We start from the raw sequence: 21,682 nt of genomic DNA, 5'->3' as shown, positions 1-21,682 counted from the left end.
GGACACATATGGCCTGTGTGATTTCAACTCTGACAAGTCTGCTTGCTGGTGTGCTCAAAAACATGAGCCCTTGAACAAGATCATAGAGTCCAACCATTAACCCAACCCTGGCACTGACCCATGTCTCTGAGAACCCCTGTCAACGCATCTGTTCAACCCCTCCAGGGATGGTGACTCCACCACTGCCCTGGGTGGCCTGTTCCAATACTCAGCAGTCCTTTCTGGGAAGAAATTGTTCACAATATCCTTCAGGGCGATTATGCCGAGTGAAGAATTGCTACATATTCAACCGCCAACAGCTGCTAATGTTTAATTTTTTGCATAAAATGCTTTGGAAGTGAAGGCGCGATGCACCGAGCAGCTGTTAATGGTCTGTTTTGCTCGTGCACTGGCTGCAGTGCGGAGGGCAGTGCTTCTGTCCTGCATCGCTGCTGCCACACGAGATCGAACACAGCAGCACAGGGTGAGGTCTCAGCTAAACCCTTATTCATATCAACTCCAACCACTGGGCTTTCACATTGCAGAGAAATTTCAAACTTAAATCTACTGTCAAAAGGAAGAAAATATATCACTTCTGAGCAGCAAATGCTTTCCCCCCGCCCCTCTTTTGTTTCCGTACATCAAAAAGAGATGGATTTAGTTCCACATATCACAGGAAGCCAAACTGCTTTTTCTGCCTACCTGCATGAAGTTAGGTTTCTTCTGATTCCACTTCACAGCTTTCAAGGTGGGGCCAATGGCTGAATAAAGCTGGACATTGCCGGCGGTCTCCAGGCACAATGTGCTTTCACCTATTTCTCTAGCAGTATATAAGAAATCACACCATCAAAAAGACTAGAAGCAAACTACAGGTCTCAAGAGACTAGAGGAAGTAGAATTAGTCACCTTTTGAAATATGGAGGCCATTGCAAATGAGACTAGGTGGGCTTTGATGTCAGGAGGAGAAGCGGGCAAACTCTGATGGCTCCTTCTCAAAACTTTGCCCAGACTGGCTTTCATCTCTCAAGGTCTGGAACAGCTCTGTGCTTCAAAAAAAACCCTTTGAGGGATCTCTCCATTGAAAAGGGAAGGAATTAGAGAAAGGCAGTCACATCAACAAGTCCAGCGGTGCTCAGCCTGTGAATTGATGCCACCCAAGACACGCCGTATTTGCTCAGGAATCCATCTGTTAGAGCTGAAATTAGGAAGCTCAAGTTTGAGGAATGGCTGCTGATCCCTTTTTACTAAGAAGTAACTCTCCTTACTGTTGTCTTGACACTATTTGAGCACACTCTGTCTCAAAGTAAACAGATTAATTAAGTCTCCAGTAAATAAACCCAAAGGGAAGGTTTATCAAATCAAGGGACAGAGCCACATGTTATTTATGGAAGGCTATGGCTAAGGCTGGTCTTCAAATCCATTCCCTGTGCATGGCTAAGACAGTGGGTTTTTTTCCCCAGGCATTACCACCATGTCTTCTTTTTGTTTCACAAAGCTCAGCCAGCCCACAAAACTGATTAAAACAGGTCACTTCATGCACAAGGACTCTGGACAACTTCCTGCTGGGTTTCCTCAACTAAGGGAGCAGAGTTTGGCTTTAATGCCTCAGGACAAATGTCTTTGAGCGCGCGCATGTATGTGTGCACAACACCGAATAAATTTGATCAGATTTGGTGTGACAAAATTATCAAGGAAACATTTGCATTGTCGTTTCTGCGGCAGGCTGCGCGATGCAAAGCAGAAAGAGAACATGTTTGGGGTGTCAGGCAGCAGTATGCCACGATTAATGGGAAGAGACATGTGAGCTGGAGAATAATCACACTCATTAACAGCGACATCTAAAAGGAACATGGACGGTGCCTTCTCACCAAGGGCAACTAATGTGTCTGAAGTTTCTCTGACTTGAGGTGCTGCTGCAGCAAGGCCCAGGGCAGTCGAGACCTTGTAGATTTGTCCCAATGTCCCCTCTTTCCCATGCAGTGTCTCATCTCCAGCTCACCAGACAGCACCCCCGAGGCTGAGGAGACCTGGACCCCAGGTGAAGGAGGCTGCAGGACACTGCAGTGCAGCACAGGGAGAGCCTTCTATGATTCTAATCACAGAATGTCCCTGAATAGGACAACCCCAAAATTCACACCATGTGTCTGAGGATGTTGTCCAGTCTCTTCTTGAACACTGTCAGGCTTGGGGCCGTGACACCTCCCTGGAGAGCCTGTTCAGAGGGTGTCCAGCACCCACCTTTTCCTCATGTCCAACCTCAACCTCCCCTGGCACATTTTCCTGCCATTCCCTCGGGTCCTGCCATTGAGAGAAGAGATCCTTTGTGCCCACTACAAACACTGAGAGCAGAAAGCATTCTGCGGCCCATTTATTCTCCTAGCAGTTTAAAATGCAGGTGGAAGTCAAAGTAACAGGTTTAACCCACGTGTGAGCACACATGCTCTGAGATCAAGGATGATCATTTTAGGATGTGATACGCTCTAATGATTCTAGGAAATTTTAAGTGTATTGCCTTTTTCCTTCCATTTTTGCACCTAATTATGGGGCTGAAGACAGTGGTTTATATTATGCCCAAGAGACCCTCTAGATGAAAAAAAAGCTGGAGAATGAGTTCATTTTGCACGTCTCTACATTGGTTAGTTATTGGTGTAAGAGCTCTCTTTAAAGAAGGAGTGTCAGACCTCGAAACCTGAGCATTTTATGTGTGTGTGTGTCTGTGTTAATGGCTTCTTCATCTCCAACCAGTTCTTCCTTTTTATTCCTATAAATACAGTAAGATTTGGCAGGGAGAGCTGCATGGGGTGGATCTGACTAATGGCTCTCAGGGTTCCTAGAAATTAAGAACATCCAACTTGACAATGTACATGTCGTCTTTATCAATTTACTCCCCGAGTCCATGCCAAGTGTTCTGCAATAAACTTCCTCTCCGTTTCATGCCTAATTATGTGTAGCATAAATCCCACAGATCAGAGACTGCTCACGGGGCTGAGGAAGGATCAGCCTGGGGTGTTTATCCTCAGATGTGATCAAGCCGAGACAACTATTCTCCCCCACTCACCCTCGACCAGAGCAAAGGAACCTCAATCCAGTGAACAATCAGGGTTTAGCTTATTTTCTGATTCAAATGCAAAGCATCTGGACATCCCGTTTGCTATGCCGTCCAGCACCTCTTTTCTTTCGGCTTTGCTTGTAAACAAGCTGCAGGTGAATAGTGCTGCTCAGCACTTTTCAGACTTTATCCCAGTATTTTTTAAAACAGCACAAATGTGATTAACACATCAGCCTGATTATCTCCAAAAGAATTTTCAAGAAGACCACCAGACAGCTTCAGGTATTTGAAAAATCCTATTAAGGTTAAAGAAAGCAAGTAGCATTCCTAGAAGTGAGCAGTGATACAGAGGATTATATAGGAGAGATGTGGGAAGGGAGAAGCTGCACCATCATACTCTGCCTCTTTGTGTCACCCCAACAGCATAAGTTATCACAGAGAATTGTTAAATCTGCTCCTTTCTTTGATGGCAAAGGTAAATATCGTACTAGGAACTCACCAAAATCTCCTCTCCTGGCCTCATGTGCCACACTTTGTCCTTTGTTCACAAATTACACTTAGCACATGTTGTTGACCACCTTCTTGTTTTTGTAGACAGTTGTCCAGCTTTTCCAGACAGCCAATAGCCCAGGCAGATCCAGTGCTCTTGACCAGCCTGGATAACTGGGCATGCGCAAGTGCATCTTGTGACAAAGCACACAAATACTTTCAGGGGTTTCTATAGACCTGAAATATGCCTTCTTTGAATTTAGTGGGCTGACTCCGCAAACGTAGCACGGCATCTGCATTTCCATCTGGGAAACAGGGAAGAAATCTGGATGGGCATATGGGAGTCACTGGTTTTTAAATTTCTGACACTGACAGATAAGCATCTGAATTTTCAACAGCAGTATCCTTGACTCAAAGGGTCAACTGCATTGCCTGTTGTTGGCTGGAAGGGTGTGTATTTCAGACCAGAACTCCATTGATGCAGAGTCAAAGGTCCAGCATGTCTAGAAGAGCTGTGAGCTCCCTGTTGGGAGGTCACACGCTGCTTCTGGGTCTTGATTTGGCTCTGTGAGACCCTGGGACAAGAAATTCAGCACAAAAGCTAGGAGTGCTTTAGTCACACTTGGGTCTAGGAAGTCAGACCCAAGTGTTGACAGAGATGAGAAAATAAGGATGTTCCCTGTACTACATAAACAAGATCTATTTTCAAATCAGTTCCTCTTTGCAGACAGTAAGAAAAGGTTTTTGCTTATCCTTTTCTTGCCCCATCTCCTTTTCGTATTATTTTTCTTCACCAGTCTAGATTAATCCATCCTGCTGTTAGCCAGGTGTAGTTATATATACACATAGATACACATATATATGTATATACATATGTACATATACCAACATATAAATATACACCCATCTATATGTATGCAATTTTTTTCACATCCTTGCAATCTCCTGGAAAATTCCCCAGCAGGTACTAAAAGGCAGAAATCTCCAGAAAGGCTAATAAATCATTCTAAGTATGATGTTTGCAAGGGAAGACATTTTGGAGATGATAAAAAGAAGCACATTTTCAAAATGTCAATGAACCCACAGAAATGGTGAGCGCCTTTCGGATGTCTGCCCACTTATTAGAGATGGGCAAAGTCAGGTACCTAAAATATTCAACTAGGAAAAGTCATAGACTCTGTAGCATTTCCAAGCCTATAAAAAGGGAGGCAGGCATCAGAAAGGACTAGGGAAAAAAAATGAATCTCCCACAAGCCTATTTTTTGGAAACTGGAGTTCAGTTTGTTCCTGAGAACTGCAGGAAGCAGAGCCCAGAGAGGTAATTGCCCATGAGAAATTCTCTTTGAATACGTAGGACAACATTACTAGAGAGCTAGGTAACAGGAGGAACAAACATCATATCCGTGTATTACTGAGGAAGCCATTTGTATCAATTTGTACACATGCATATATTTCTGGTACATCAATTAATACTTGGGAGGAATGTTGCCGAAGTCAAGGGCTTGGTGTGTCTGTTGTGACTTTCTGGATCCCAGCACCTCTCATCTACTTATACATGGGAGACATTAGAAATGCTGAACATAAACACAAATATAATATAATACATAATTGCAGAAATAAGATGCGATGATTGCTAAAGCTGATAATGCATTCATTATGTTCTGGCTTTTGAGCACTATTGGGAATGGAAGCCCACTTCCCTCCCCACTGTCACAATTACAGAGCATTTTACAATAGCATCCTAACTCTTCTTTTTAATTTTTTTTTTTTTAATGATTGGTAGAGTAACCATTTGGAAATGAAACTCCTGCAACCTTACATTAAAGAAGATAGGAAGCCAAAAAGGTAGCATTATATATGGCATTTTTATGAAACATTAGGCACAAAGTGATAGCCGTATTATTGTATATTAGAAAGCTCTGAAGGGTGCTCAGCCAACATGATAGCTTGATTGCATGAACATTAAAATATACCCTTTTGGAAAGGAGATATGGGCTAATGGAACAGCTAACGGGCCCGTGTTGCTGGCAGCTGAGGGGTTGATTTTGAAAGCAGAGCTGTGGCTGATAGTTTCCTAAAAATATGGGTTCATTTTGTAAGACAACTGAAATATTCACTGCTGTTTTCTGGTATGGTTGGGACCTGATTCTTCTCCCACATGTAGCACTGGTGGCAGCGAACTTATGCACTATCCGTATCAGTGCAAACGAAGAGAATCTCCAGCTGCATGTTTCTTTACGTGTGCCTCTGTTCCACAAGGTATTTAAGCACAATTTTAAATCAATCCCTATTCAGCAAAGACTGACACAGATCTTAGGCTTTCAGTAAAGAAACATGCTTAAGAACTTTGCTTAATAGGAATGACCTACAAGCCGGGCTTTAGCAGCTGCTTTGGGTTAGTGCCTTCACCTTTTCTGATGAACCTTGCTACAGAGGAAAGTCATTATTTCAAAAAGAAGATATCTGTGGTGTGAACCTAGACTTATCTCCAGCTTGCAGGGAAGTTTATTACTTGGTTGCAGCATCTCAGAAGGAAAATATTTGATATTGGTATCCTTACTAGAGAGAGTGCAGAGGAGGTGATGAAGCTGGTGAGGAACTGGAGCACAAGTGTGATGGGAGCGGCTGAGGGACCTGGGGGTTCAACCTGGAGAACAGGAGCTGAGGGGAGACCTTCTGATCTCTGAACTGCCTGAAAGGAGCTTGGAGGGTGTTGGTCTCTTCTCCCAAGTAGCAAGTGATAGGATAAGAGAAAAGGCCTCAAGTTGTGTCAGGGGAGGTTTAGAATATTAGGAAAAACTTCTTAATGGAAAGGGCTGTGGGGCATTGGAACAGGCTGCCCAGGGCAGTGCTGGAGTCACCATCCCTGGGGGGGTTTAAAAGGTGTTTAGACGAGGTTCTTAGGGACATGGGTTAGTGCTAGAATGAGCTTAGGTTATGGCTGGACTCGATGATCCGGAGGGTCTCTTCCAACTGAAAGCTTTCTGTGATTCTATCTACCAAATGCAAAAAGAAAGAATTTTAAAAAAGGAAGCCGAATGCCTAAATATTAAATTGCGTTTTTAGCAGACTTCCCTGATTGCATCTGCAAAAACTGCAAGCCTGTCTATTCTATGAAAGGACAACCCTCACAGAGAGGCATGTACAACAGGAGTGCACACGTGTGAGCGGCAGAGCCTGCACACCAGCACTTCAGCCAACTCCCACACAAACACACCCAGCTTCTGCACAGTCAAGATATGCTTGTGCATTTTATAGAAGCAGTTAAAAAAGACAGCTGGAAACTTATTTCACTGTGTCTCACATTAAGTGCGTGTTGACTGCAATTAAAATAATTTATATTTTGCAAGGGCAGTTTTGTAATGCTCTTTCTTCCACCCAGGGCCGTGAACTGCAGCAGCAATTAGTAAGAGACATGACTGATAGAAGTTACGGTTTCCAAAGGTCAGAGACAAGTTTCCATGCTCACACTGCTGCATACAGCATCAGATTTGAAAAGAGCTAAAACCTATAGAAACCTGAAGGTTTTTCAATGTCATGTTGGGCCCAGGTAGATGGAGATGGCACCAACAGACCCAGTACATTCCTATACAACACTCAGTCCCAGGGGCTCCTGAATCCAGCTGATGAAGCCCCTCAAGGGACTAAAGCCTGATGTCTGTCTTTGCTGGTGGGTGTCTGCAAAGCCACCTCCCTCCTGACCCTGCTCAGCCAACAGAGACGTGGGGCTGCCATTGCCCATCACAACACATGGCCAATGTGCCAGCTCTGTGCAGTGCCCATGACAGCAGTAGGGACAATTAAATGGACACGGGGAGGATGAGGTCTGGTGCAGGCAGGATTGGTCTCCAACACAGGCCAACAAAGCACAGATGGGAAGATTTCCTTCCACCCCAGATTAAGCAAGAAATTTCTCCAATGCAATCTGCCAAGAGTGCACAAGAGAAACATCTATAAAAAAAGGCAAATACAGTGTTTTGGGGTTTTTTTTGGTGTTTGTTGTTGTTTTAACAATAAAAACCTTCTAAACTAAATTTGTCACACTGAGAGGCAGTTAGGGATCAGAAAATTGCACAACATCCAGGGCTTCATTAAGGACACAGGTAACAATGGATAACTGGGATTTCTATAATTGTATCCAGACCTGAGCTTCATTGTTCTAAAAACCACATACCAATTAGCAAAAAACAGAAGAAGAGTGCAAGAAAATGAATATATGAAGTTTGCAGTTCTGTGGTTGTGAAGGAAAGCTTGAAAACATAACCTACCTGTAACGAAAGACTGGGGCGCTGCAGAATATTTCCATGTCGCAGCTCTGGCAGTAACTGTGCTGGGGGTTCTGCTGCTGCAACCCCAAAGAGGGCAGCAACGGGTTCCACAGATCCTGGTGGTTACTGGCTGCTGGATAACTGGGTGTTGATGTGGCCTGGGAGGAGAGGGGACCCGTCCCCTGTGTGCAGAGACCGTCCCCCACCGGCCAGCCCAAGGGCACTGTGTGTTGGGTCGGCAGCTGACGTGCAGAACTCACCAGGCTGGGACCACCCATTCCAGGCTCTGTAGAAATAAGCATAGAAGTTATTATGGAAGTCACCAGCTCTCCACCTCGCACAGATATTTTGTCATTCATTTGGGCATTGTTGCTTATGCTTCGTAATGACTCCGGCCAACACAAATTGTGCTTTCTATGTGATATCTATATATCTAATATATTCTATATAATTTTTCTGCTTTTCTGTAAAATCAGAATAAATCCTCCACAGGTTATCTTAAACTGGTCTGAGTGTACCAGACAAAAAGGTCTACTACTTTACTCCTCCTCGTACTCTGAGCACAGCAGCAGAGAAAATCAGCACGAAAAGTCTTTGGCATTTCTCGTGTTTGTTTATTTATTTTTCTTTGAACCAAAGTTTTCCCCATTTAAATCTCACTTTCCTTTCTCCTTCTGCGATCGGGGTCACCACGGCAGGGGTGAAGGCAACGCTATCTGGCTGCATACAACAGACACCGGCCCAGCAGAAATCAAAGGAGGCGCTCACCACAGAAACTATAATTGTTAGTGCAGAAACGTACCGACCTAAATGGAATTTCACCTTGGGAGTTTCGGCTGAATCAAGTCTAAACAGAGGTAAAATTCCCCAGGCATATGGCAAGTCCTCTGGCTGGCGTAGTCGGAGCCCGGTAGCACTTCATCAGCCCCTGGGAGCCCACCATTAACTCCAGCGAGTGCGGTTATTAGGGAGAGAAGAACAGCTGTAAGTGTCTCTTAATGCCAGTGGGGAGCCAGGGAGTGCTAAACCACTGCATGTATAATAGAAAAGGAAGAGGAATATAGCTTCACTGAATTAGTTTAGGCCACTGAGCTCTGTTTGTTTCAATTATCACTGGTACAGTCAAGCCCCCTGAAAGCACCCATTAGCCCCCAACGTGTTCTTTTACACATAAGCACCTTTTCAAATACCTTTTTTGTTTTTTTAAATATAGTACACATTGGAGCAGATACCAAAAGGAGAGCGTGGGCACTTAAAAAAAAAATGGGTCAAATGTGTCCCTGGTGTAAGGCAGTGGGATATATTGATAACTTTGTTTAGATCTAAGCTGTTGGGCAAGTGAAACAGCAGAAAAAAGGGAAAAGAACAAAGAACTGAAAGTAAAGAGACACCTGGCTTGCCTCTCTCTTCCAGGCTTCCCTCCTACAGAAGATCAGTACATGATGTTTCTACTTTGCAGTGGAGCTTTTGTGGATAAGTACTCACATATATCATTTTCTACTACCTGTTAATGCTATTTACCAAGCCCTTTCCAGTGAAAGGGTTAAATTCATGCCTGGTGCCACTTAAGTAGACTGAAAAGAAAAAAAAAATAGCTTCCTAAGTGGAGAATAGTTTCCAGTTTCTTTTGCCTGGATGCTGCTACTACATAAGGAAAGGTTTGAGTGCATTTAAAACACCCAGGATTGCACCTCAATTAAAGTTCAAAACCCATCAAATGAAGGCAAGAAGGCAGAGTTCAAATGTCGTGGTCCCTCCGTGCGTGTGACAGCACCTGGCACGAGCGTTGCTCTGTGCCCTGGGGATAAGGGACATGTCAGCATTACCCGTAAGGCAGCAGAAAGGGGATGGTGCTGTGGGACGGCACTTCAGAGGCTCCAACAGCAGTAGGGGAATGCCGGCAAGCTCGGCTCCTGCCAGCGCTAACACACAAGAAAGAGAAGATGAAGAAACTGGATGAAAATTCTTTTAAGATACTGAATCTCATTATACACAATCCTCTTGCAAGCCCACAGCCAGGCTGGCTGCTAGGAAATGCTGGCTTATTTCAAGGCTGAATTTCTCCACACTCATTTTCCAGCCTTCTTGTTAGGCTCTATTTTGCAAGGTCAAAAGGCCCTTGACTCTCAAGATTCCTCTCCATGTACATGGTCTTAAAAAGAATGATAAAATCTCCTCTCCATCTTTTAATAAGCTAATGAATAGAGTTCTGTGTGCTTCAAGTCATGTAACTCGTTAGCCATCCCCTGAATCATTTCCATAGCCTTCCTTTGAGGCCTGTGTAAGATCCTCTTGTCGCTGCTGAAGAGGCAATGTCAGAAGTGGGTGCAGTCCTCCAGCAGCCACCACTACAGCCCTGAGGACAGAGGTGAAGTTACTCGCCTAATTCCACTTGATTCTTTTCATGCGCACACACGGTTGCCCCTCTGCTGCAGAGCTGAGACCTCATTTTATGGCTGTTGCTCCTGATGACTCCCAAGTGTACCCCAGAGCCATCATCTTCCAAGACAGAATCTCCCATTCTGTGGTCCCGCCATCAGTTTTCCTCCCCAGGCGCATCAGCTGAATTCTGGCTGTGTTCAACCCCAAGCACTGGCACTGTCACCACTGAAGGGAGCAATGGGAATGCCTCCGTTTCACTGGAGCCCCTTCTGCTGCCATCAGGGCTCACCCTGCACCACATTGTGCGTGTGGGTACCATATCGTGTGTGATGAACCACCACAGTTTGCAGCATGGACTATCTAAGTAAACCAGAACTGATTGCGGGTTTCTTCACCATGGATTGTTACTCTTCAGTGATTTACTCCACAAATAGCTGAGAGCTACACAGGAACAAACAGCTTGGGAAAGGTGCAGGAGCTGGAGCCACCACAGGTATCTCACACCAAACCTTCCCCACTGCTCATCCAGCTCCAAGGGCATGAGTGTCTGAGGTTTTGCTGAGCCTGAATGAGCACTGAAGAAGATCTCAGTGTCATGAGTGGATGTGCATGAAGCTGCAAGCAGAGAGTTTATGGCTATTACTGATCTCTCCTTTCTAATATAAGGTATCTTAATATTAAGTCCTTCTTTAGTGAATGGGGACATTAGTGCCCCAAGGGCTGGAGGAAGGGGAAAGCGCACCATAAACCAACACAAACACAACCAAGCGTACAGCAGCTCTGAAGAGAATTTTAGCAAACATTTCCCTTTTCCAGAGATTTTTTTTTTGAAGTGAAAAGAATAACAATCTTGTCCTTCAGAGGAGATATATTCCACTGAATAGCCTATTTTTTACAGTAGCTGATGCCCCTGCCAGCCCACAGGAAAGCAAACTGAATGATTAGAAGAGTCTAAAAACTATTGCTGCAAGTGAAAAAGGACATGGAGCAAGGACAGATATTTTTAAGCCGTGCAGCACTGTTACCTGGTGATGCCACAGCACCAAAGTTATAATTTCTTGTTGATCACACAGTTACTTTCTTCTATTTTCAAACCCATAATGAAACTTGTAATGTGTGCCCTGTGAATTACTACAGTGGCTACCAAGGAGAAAGAAGGTACCGGCTTAAGACAAAGATTCATGCATCAGCATTGGAATTCCTGAGACTTGCACCTGAGTGTAAATTGTATTTGCAGATCTTAATAATGAATGAAAGGAAGCCCGACACTGTATCAGCAGAAAAGACCAGATGATTTTGGGTTTACAAGGTATCTAGAGGAAGGATGAGTATGGATGTGTGTACTACTTAATGCAAAGGCATGCCAGGCACTCCATGGATGGCGGAGCATAGAGTTTCTGTTTACTGCCCCAGATCCTCAAGCTAAGGGCAGTGGCCAGAGAAGAACCTGAAAAGAGATTTCAGGAGATGGTAAAAAATTCCTGAGCTAAAGCACTGTTTGTGAAAGTGACGTGCTGGAAGATGGGAGACCTGTCCACATTTTCACAGGTGGAATTTGAATAATCCCTTTAACCCCCGAGATGTGAACAGGTAAAGTTGTCTGCTGGCCTGTTGGATTTCTTTTTTAATCAGGGCTTAAATGGAGGCAGTTTTCTTTATCCTACAGTAAATACAGAAGATACCTCATTAGCCTAGTTTAAAAGATGGGAAGGTAAGAGAAAATATATCCACTGGTGTTAAGTGGAATAAAGAATTATACACAAACAGTGCGAGCCCGCAGCAGCTGCAGTCAGGAAAACAAATCAACCATTTATTACTTCTCCTTCAGTGTTTTTAAACATTTACGGAGTGCCATCAATAACCAAGTTAATTGTGAATGGCTGATAGTGTGTTTGCAAAGCCTTCTTTAACTTGCAAGCGTCAGAACTGCCGTGAAAGAGACTTTTCAACAATGACTGTAAGTATATGGCCCTTTAACAGCTTTCTGCATGGCATAATCCTGTTCAGCTACTCACACTGGGCTTTGCATGATATTATTAATGAGTGGATTCAAGGAACACCATGCAGATGGGAAGAACTTATTCCTTGGTGTGTGTGCACGCAGGGTGAGGGTCCTCTCTGGACGGAGAAACCAGCCACGATTTTCCAGGCAGACTTGTCAACGTCAACGGCCGAGCAAATGGAAACGCTCCATGCTCCCTGCCATTGACCAAGGTGGAAATTAATCCTGAGTGACCTCGTTACTGCTTGTAGCACCCTGCTTAACTAAGTATCTTAATTAAAAAAACAAAAACCTGCATACTTGTGCAATGACCTGGTGCCAGAAATGAAGACTTTGTCTCCAGACTGATTTAATCATATCAGAAAGATGGATGCCAGGATTCATTACTGTGACAAAATGCTTATTGCTTAATCCTATCATCCGGCAGTTTTCAGCCAGGCTGAGACGAGTTTATCTGACACCGACCTGCGCTGGGGAAGATATGGAGCTGCCTCCTGGCCGGTGCCAAGCGTTTGGATTCAGGATGTTTCTGGAAGCTCCATGCAAGGCTGAGCACCTGAAGGCTGCACCACATACATCCCTTTATTGCTAATCCGGCTGCTGTATTTTACCTAATTTCCTGCTTTTGGTTAGCTGGCCTGTGTGGATATGGTCTTTTCAGCCAGGTGGATAGAAACAGGGCATCAGTAAACAGGTGCCACACAAAAAAGAGTTTCCCAGATGCACGTTTTAATGTGAAATCCCATTACTTCCTGAAGACAAAATACAAGAGAAGTTTGTTATTTTTACTGATTCGCAGCTTTTTTAGGCTAACCTTCAATGAGCTTTGCCTCAATCTAATTAAGAACACATAGAAAAAAAAAATACTTAAGGTATTTTGGAAAAGTTTTCCCTTTTGGTGGCATTTAACAGATTTTAGTGTTCTGCTCAGCCCTGGGGAGAAATAACGAAGAAAGCCAGCTCATGCCTTTTGGCCAGCTGATTTCACTGTGGGCAGCAGGTACTAAGAATCTTCCTGAGAGTGGCCAAGTGCTGGGTCCTGCTCCAGTAATTTCTGTAACTGGTGTGCAGAACGTGAATGACTTCCCTACAGACCCTGCTCAGCACAGCTGTAAATACAGGAGCGTGTCCTGCAGACAGCACATCCTCAAGCTTATAACTTCTGCTGGGGCTATGACACATCTTCCACTAAGACATTTAGCCTCGAGCTAAGGGCTTCAAATGATGGAGAATCCACCTTGCCGCTGGGTAATTTATTTCAGTGGTTAATTACTCCCGCTAAAAAGATGCGCACCATAATTCTAGTCTGCATTTGTCTAGCAACTGCCCTAGTGCAAGTTTTTAAATGAGTCCAAATGCATGCTGGAACAGGACTTTGGGAGTTAATTAATACTGTTTGGGTAGTCAGACAGTGGAGACGTTCAAATAAAGCTGACATTTATGTATCACTGAATTCCCTTGCCAAGCCACAGTAGATATCTTAGTAGAATTTCAATAAAGCCATACAGAATAATCTACTTAATTTCTACCAAAACCTGCTCTGTATCATGTAAGGGTAGAACAGTTTTATTCCTCATCATTTAGGGGAAAAATATTCGCTCCACAGTCCCTTACAAGCCTGAGCTGAAAAACATTTATCTTACCATTTTAATTTTTTGCTCTATGATTTAGAAGTGCAGCTATCTTTCCCTGGAGATGGGCATGAGGTTTGGATTCCTGACGTTGATTGATTCAAGGGGGAAAAGTATGTAACATTTGATCTGACAAGATGAGCACATGCAATCCTTGGACAGCTGTACCGGCGAGAGAAGCAATATTTTGAGCCTTGAACAGAGCTCCATTCAGATGTTATCTGAGTTCAGATTCTAGAAGAAATTACCGTGAATATGCAAAGAGAAATAAAGTACGGTGAGAAAAAGTCTTCCCAAATACTCCATAAACTGAATAGCTCTGGTCAATTCATTTATTGCAGTTCTTCACTTGCTTAAAATGAACGACCAGAACTTTTTCTCAGCTTCCAGATCAACAAATCTAGGGCGCCACCTAAAAATACTAAGACACGCAAACTTTTTTGCTACCACGGCAAAGGCAGATCTCATCTTCCTCCTCTTACCAACACGCAGCCATCAGAAAAAATAAGATTTAAGGGGATTTCACACTTCCAGATAAAATATTTCACAAATCCCTCCTGCTGGTTGCCAAACAGTGCTGAGGTGACCCCTAAGAAGGGCCAGGAATTGATTTTCTTATCCCATGAAAACTGATGGGAAATACTGTCATTCTTCCTTGGTTCAGATCAGCATAAAGTTTCAAACTCAAATCAGCTTTGAAAACTCAAGATTCCAAGGGAGATTTTTAACTTGATTGGTTTGGGTAATTTCAAATATTTCAATTTGATTTGAATCAGCTGTTCACTCTGTAGCTCTGTCTTGTTTTGCTTTTTTAACCATAATATTATTATGGTTAAAGACAAATTCATAAACCCAAGTTATTTTATGCTGGAAAAAGCAGTAGCCAAAGCTTAGAAATTTATACTCAGATTATTCAAAGGAAAATCAATACCATTTTTTCCATGAATGACTCCATTCACTTTTAATGAACTGAGACTTTCCGAATGAAAAGAAGTTTTGCCCAAAAACTTTGCCACCAACCCTAGCAAACACAGGGTGTTTCAAAAGGATGGACCCACTTTGAAATCACTGTGTTTTTGAAATTGGGGCCACCTTTTTGAAACACCCTGTATATCTTGTGTTTGTAAACCCTTCCTGTCTCCCTTTGCAAGTACCTGTTGTGCTTCGATGAGAACCTCTTATCTTACTCAGTAAATTCAATATACCCATCACCAAAAGTGCGAAAAGTGCAGCATGCCAACATGTATCCAAGTAAAAATTATTTCAATAAGCATTTCTCTTCTATTTTACTCTACTATTTTAGCTGGCAAGCCTTGCAAGGAGCTGACTCTGAAGCAAAACAGATGTGCGGACCCTTATAAACGCTACGTCTTCATTTCAAGTGTATTGCCTTTAGAAGAAGTGTAGGTGTCTAATGGGGCTTGGGCAAGCCACGTTTTCCTTCAACTACACCCTCAAAGTAAATCAAGAGTGTCAAGTAAAGAGGAACTAGTTGTATTATGTTTGCTTTCAGTAAGAAGGAGAATTGTCTCTCCTCCCCTTCTCGCCCCAAGCAACAGTCTTGGCAGCAAAGAATATTTTTCCATAAAACATAATGCAGAAGCAGCCCTCATTCACTCAGCAAATCCTGTTTCATCCCTGGATCTGTATCGTTTGCTGACTAGACTGAGAAATTTGGCTGCATCTAACCCTTCGGCTTCTGAAGAAAAATGGCTTATTTAAATATTTAGCTGCACTTTGTCAATAAGAACAGGACAGGGGTGATGGATGACAGCAATTACGCTGGGTGCATCTCCATTAACATGCCACTTTTTCCAGGTATGGAGTCTGCTTCTTGTATGGTTTGTTTAATGATCAGGACTGAGAGGGAATTTTAATGACCCCTTAGCAGCTTGTGTACATTTGGGGCTGGATATTATTTAGTGGCATGCAAGTAGCGGATGGGTTGAGGTGATCAGAACAGTGGATTAGACACATCATCTGCAAACAAGTTCTCTCCATACTTCATGACACCCTGATTTGCAGCAACTAAAACACACCAGGAGATAACTGGAGGTCCAGCTATAAAAGCTTAAGTAGCTCCTAGTGTTCTCCAGCATAAGGGATTACAGTTTTAGTGCATCATATGATGTACATTCAACACTTCTCACCAAATAGCTGCCAGCCACATATTTCTCTCATAAACTATTTCTTATAGATATCTAGAGAGACAGAGACAGGGCAGATCCAGTCATACCTCACTCATCACTGCAAAGGCAGATACAGAAGACACTGTAAATCAATGACAACAGCAAGAACTTGACTTTGACCTTCAGTTCTTTTCACCTGGACCCATAGATTTTCCTGTCTGGGCCAGGGCCCTGTTCCTGCTACCAGTCTCTATATGCTACTCGTAAGGTTTCTGCATGATCGTTGAATTTATTTGGCTGCTACTTTTAATACTCATTTTTGCTTTTTCCTATGTACCCGCACTCACACAGGCCTCACATGAGCTATTTCCCTCTTGGTCAGAGCAGTAGATAAGAAAGAAACATTTGTTCTGGTTGGACTATTGTATGTTAATATTACTGTGAAATACATGTGTGACGATCTGGTAAACTCTGTTTCCTTTCTGCGTTTCATGAGCACGTGGCGTAAATCTCGTGAAGTCAATTGGATACCCAGAGGACAGATAAAGGCAACAGAGATCTTTGCGTGTAATTTCATTCTCAGGTAACAGCCACCCTTTAAAAAATGTAATATGCACTATAGACTCTATTATTAAATTGAAGTATTGAGAGCAGTCCTGACCACTACCAGGGCAGTAACAAGGGATACCTATAGCTGTGCTGTTCACCCCATCCTTAGTGCATCTGGGATTTGGAGCCACAGAAGGCAGCTCAGTGTTCCCTCTGTATTTTGTAGAGGGGAAAGAATCTGTTCTTCCCCTCTACCATCCACCCCGACAGAAATAATAATAAATCTATTTAAAATCTGCTTCCTCACAAATGCAGGCTGCTCCAACACTTTTTTTCTACCACAAGGCTTTATTTGCATTGGCAAGAGCCCTGTACAGAAGGTGTGATGGGCAGGTTTAATCAGTCAGTCCGCAGACCTGACCTCCATTCTCCACTTCAGCCTTCACTGCAAAGAAATATACAGAGGGCGCCTTAAAAAATAATTAAAGGCAGACCACACAAGGGATCTACGCAGTGCTGCCATCTATTAATGGAAATGATGGACGCTCCATATTAACCTTGCTGCAGTTGCAGCCCTACAAACAGGGAAAGAAGCAGCTGTGCGAGTGATTCAGTGAGGTTACCTCTTGGAAATAGGATTAATAATTCACTTGTCTGTGTGAACAAATCCCTCCCTCCCAGGCTGAAGGGCTGGACTAATTTAATATTGCAAGGTTCAGATAGCCATATGCTCCTCCAGACAAAGCTGAAGCAGAAAACCTAGAATCACAGAATCATTTCAGTTGGAAGAGACCCTCAGGATCATTGAGTCCAACCATAACCTAAGCTAATTCTAGCACTAACCTGGGGGTTAGCAACCACCCTTCCTCTGGGCTTTGTGTGACAGCCTGGTGCTGCCCAACCTTTCTTGTGGGATGGTAGAAACCAAAGCTGTCTGTAGCTCTAGGGATCTGAGGCCTAGTGATACCCCCTGGAGCTGGGACTCATCAAATGCCAGGTGCAGAAGATCAATATCTCAGCCTTGACAATGTCAGACCCAGTAGGTGGTACTTGTACAGGGAGTTCTTGCTTTTCTTGTTGACCAGAGAAGAAAACAACTGAGTCATTTACTATAAACAGATCAAACAGTTTCACCTTTCACCACCTATAAATTGTCTATGAACAGATCACCAAACTCTCAGATCTGTTCGCTATTCACAAGTATTTAACCATTTTCTCCAACCCACCTCGCACTCTCCATGGAAGGTACAACTGCTGGTGCTGGGACATGGCAAACCCAGCACAGCTGGTGGCATGTCAGCCACTCCAGGCTCCACTGGAACATCCTCAGGTCTACCTGGCTGAAAAGCTCCCCAGCGCTGAGCAATCCTAATAACTACACGGCCATGCAGTTAAAGTGGAGGACTGGGGGAAAAACAAGAGGCTGCAAATATTCTTAACAGAGTGGTTTCACTGGAGTTTGGTCATTGCAGGAAAGGAAAATCACTTTCCAGGTTCACCTCCGTGGCTGATCAGTTAAAATTAAGTTTTTCAGAACCAAGAGCCCGTTCTGCCATTTATTACCAAGCCTTTGTTCAAGGCGAGTTGGGAACTCGCAGGACTCCGGGAAGGGAGCAGGCAGCGGTGTTTCTCACTGCCGCCGTTATCTCCATTGATTTACGTCCATGGCAGCAATCCCATTTCTCACACACGCATTTCAGGGCCTGCTTTATTTAACCTTGTAGCCACAAGGCCACTGCCCAGCTCTGCTCCACTGACAAACGGCTGCAGGGTCCTGCTTGGCTTGATCAAGCTGAATACACACACAGCCCTGGGCAGAGCCCCCCGTGGCTATGGGCGTTTTCTGATGGTGGGGGCACTAAAGGGCCAGGTCTTCTGTGATGCAGCGGAGATCCCGCATGCTGCAAACCTACCAAAAGCACGTCCAAGTCAATTCACCAAAAACTGCAAAATATCACTTGTGTTCTTGCAAAGTTACTTTGTTTTTTATTATACCCCCTTGTTCCTTAACTGGCAGCATTAACCCACTCAGGTCGCTGAGCTGAGAATTGCTGATGGGAGAGAGGGGAAGGGAGAGCAAAGGGATGAGGAGATGTGGAAGCAACCAAGAGCCTTTGAGAAATACCCCAGATCTGTTGGGGAGGAGGAGTGATGGATTTCAAGATTGCAATGCTTTTTTAAAAGTATTTGTACTTCATTGTTGAACCGTAGAATCATTTCAGCTGGAAGAGACCCTCAGGATCATCGAGTCCAACCATAACCCAACTCCAGCACTAATCCATGTCCCTGAGAACCTCGTCTAAACACCTTTTACACCCCTCCAGGGATGGTGACTCCAGCACTGCTCTGGGCAGCCTGTTCCGATGCCCCACAACCATTTCCATGAAGAATTTTTTCCTAATATCCAATCCAAGCCTCCTCTGGCACAACTTGAGGCCACCACCCTTTTTTTAATGGCAACCCGAAAAGTGTTAAATTTCCCTCTTTTGCCTACCAACACAGTCTAATTTGGAGTTATTCACTAATAACCACTTAATACGCTGCAGAGATTTCGTACCTTTTTTGCTTCTGGAGTAGTCATTTGACAACATGAGAATGGGGATCCGAGCACAGCTGAGACTGAGAAATCCTGTTGTCCACATTAAAAGTGGGTGGCAGAAGCAGGGAATCTGGAAGGATTCAAAAGAAGCTGGTAATTACCTGAGAACAGGTATATTTGAAGCAGATAAGCCTTGTATGAATCCACACAGACACATTTTTCTCCCCGTACTCGCTGCAGTTCTCATGCTCCTTGCTGGGTTTACCCACACACACAGAGACTGAGGGCACGGGGTTACTTGAAGCACAGATCTGGGGGTTTAACTCTGAAGATGAAGAACATCGTGGCTTTAACTGGGAAGAGCTTAACGTGATTGGAAACTGTAAATGTTATGTCTTTCCAGCAGTATTGGAACCATCACTTTGAATACATAGCTGTGATACCAGCTGTGAGTGCCTGTGCTGGATTAAATTGCTTTTTTTCCTCCTGGTGTTCTTCATCAACCACCCAACCAACATATGAAGTGGAGGAATTCACCATATGACAGGGGAAATCAAGTGTCGTATTTGCTTCAGTTTCTCTAAGAGATGAACTGCTACCAAAGAGAAACAACAACAACAGATTACAAGATACAAAGGTAAAAAAGGACAATTTATCTAAAATCCTGGCTGAACCCAAAGACAGGGGAAAACCCACATGTGCTGTTTTCCCTAAGGAATCCCAAGTCTGATACATTTTGAGAAGTACTACCACCAATTTGGAAACACGAGGACCAACATGTGGATCGGAATGCAGAGGTGTGGTGACAGCTGGATTTACAGCTGCTTGCTGCACTTCTCTGCTGGGGTCTTTCTACCTGCAGATTTTGGCTCCTTTATAGCTTCTCTCTGCCCCACCCCAGGTCTTCCTCGTTCTACTTCCTCACTTGTATACATTCTTGTCTATAGGTAGGTCTTCACTCTTCCCTATAGCCAGATTTCACCAATAATCAGCACCAACTCTGTTTGTAAACCTGTGACAGTAACAGACTAAATTTCAGACTGGCTACACAACACAAAGAAGAAATAAGTCTGGTAAAATCCATCCTCTTTCCGCAGCACACCAAGCAGTCAGGGGGAGAGCAGATGACTTTTCCCAGCAGTTCCTCAGCATCAGACGCAAGTTTTCTCTTCCCGTTCATTCCTGAGCTCTGCGGGTTTGAATGACATAGGGAGTGAAGACAGAAACCTGAATGTCTCTGTTTATACAGTAAAGCAAATGTCAAAGCAGCAGAGGAAATTTTCACAGCTGACGGACCCTGAGGACAGAAATACAGAAAGAAAACACCAAATGATGCGTTTCTTTTTTCTAGCCACCAGCTTTCCCAGCAGACCTGGCTGAGGAATCCTTGCCTACAACTCCTGGATGAATCTGAGACAAATGCAGCAGACTTCTGAAAAATCTTTACCCATTTTTGCCCAATTTCTGCTTACAGATCAATCTTGCATTGAAATACGAGTGTTGTGGACTTGGGAATCCACTTTCCACAACCAATTATCAGAAGGAAACTATCTTTCACCTTACTTCAAAAGAAAGGGGAGAAATTACATTGCAATCCATTGAAGAATCGCTGTTCAGCAAACAGTTCAATTCAGAGCGCCAGCTTCCCTGTCGCTTTGCAATATAGACTGTGAGACACTGTCGTTCTCATACCATTCACTTTGCACAGTGTCACTGTACAGAGCTCTTCACTCTATTGAATTTGGCTCTGGAGTTACCATATGAAAGTATAAGGCAGTGGCTTAAAAGGGATATTATTCATTTGTTTAGATAAAAATACTGATGATTTTTTTTTCCCCAGAAAGCCTGATAGGTACATTTAAAGGAGAGAGGTGAAAAAACAGAACAACTTATCCCCTCATTGACACTAGTAGGAAAACAACATGTAAAAACACCTGAAGCTCAGCACTAACTCTTTCAGAAAGAACATTTAACATGACAAACACTGCAGTGATGACACAAGAAGGATCTCACAGACGTGGTATTTGTAATTTCAGTTGTGGTGTGAGCACTGCTTATGAAGACTTCCACAAATACATGACGGAGCTCTCACTTGGACCTTTCGTTTTCACTTGGAAATAGTATTAACAATAAAAATAATGATTGTTCTCTCTCCGTCTGCTCCCAGGTACCTTTCAAGACAGTCCATTATTTTTAATAAGCAAACAGTACATCGTGCTATAAGGAGTTCTGAATGAAGCCCCATTCAAAATGGCAAATGAATATGAGCATCATCTTCTGCAATAAGTAGCAGGAAATGTTTGCAACAGCTGCTCTGATTTCTAGCGTTTTTAACAACAAGAGTAACCTTTACAGCACAGGGTTGAATTTCTGGAGGCAGAAAAAGCGACTTTGTTCGATAATGTTATTTTAGAGCTACTCATCTGGTGGAAACAAAGAACAGAGCCAGAATTGGTGGGACTCCCTCCGCCTGAGGTTGCAATGAATGCAAAGCCTCATCCTCCCCCAGTACTAGAACCCCCTCCAAACACTGACAAAGGTAAAGCTCTTTCCCCATGGCCATCTACATTTTCTTCTGCCCTCTGGGACACGAGCATGGCTTTCCAAAACAGGGAAGAACACAAGAGCATGGCGACGTAAGGAAAGCAAAACGTGGAACTGCCAC

General features: G+C 43.7%; 1 long non-coding RNA gene across 1 annotated transcript; it reads right to left on the bottom strand.

The window, feature by feature from the left end:
• Positions 1 to 693: 693 nt before the first annotated feature.
• On the bottom strand, positions 694 to 20,531 carry LOC139829216 (uncharacterized). Its single transcript, XR_011741603.1, has 4 exons — positions 19,036 to 20,531; positions 7,786 to 8,071; positions 886 to 1,020; positions 694 to 799 (listed from the first exon to the last, which is right to left on the bottom strand). It is a non-coding gene; the product is annotated as an uncharacterized lncRNA (long non-coding RNA).
• Positions 20,532 to 21,682: the final 1,151 nt, after the last annotated feature.

Source organism: Patagioenas fasciata, chromosome 16 (genome assembly GCF_037038585.1).
Source record: "Patagioenas fasciata isolate bPatFas1 chromosome 16, bPatFas1.hap1, whole genome shotgun sequence".
NCBI lineage: Eukaryota > Metazoa > Chordata > Aves > Columbiformes > Columbidae > Patagioenas > Patagioenas fasciata.
Note: the sequence above shows the minus strand (reverse complement) of the source record. Positions and strands in the feature narration are given on the sequence as shown.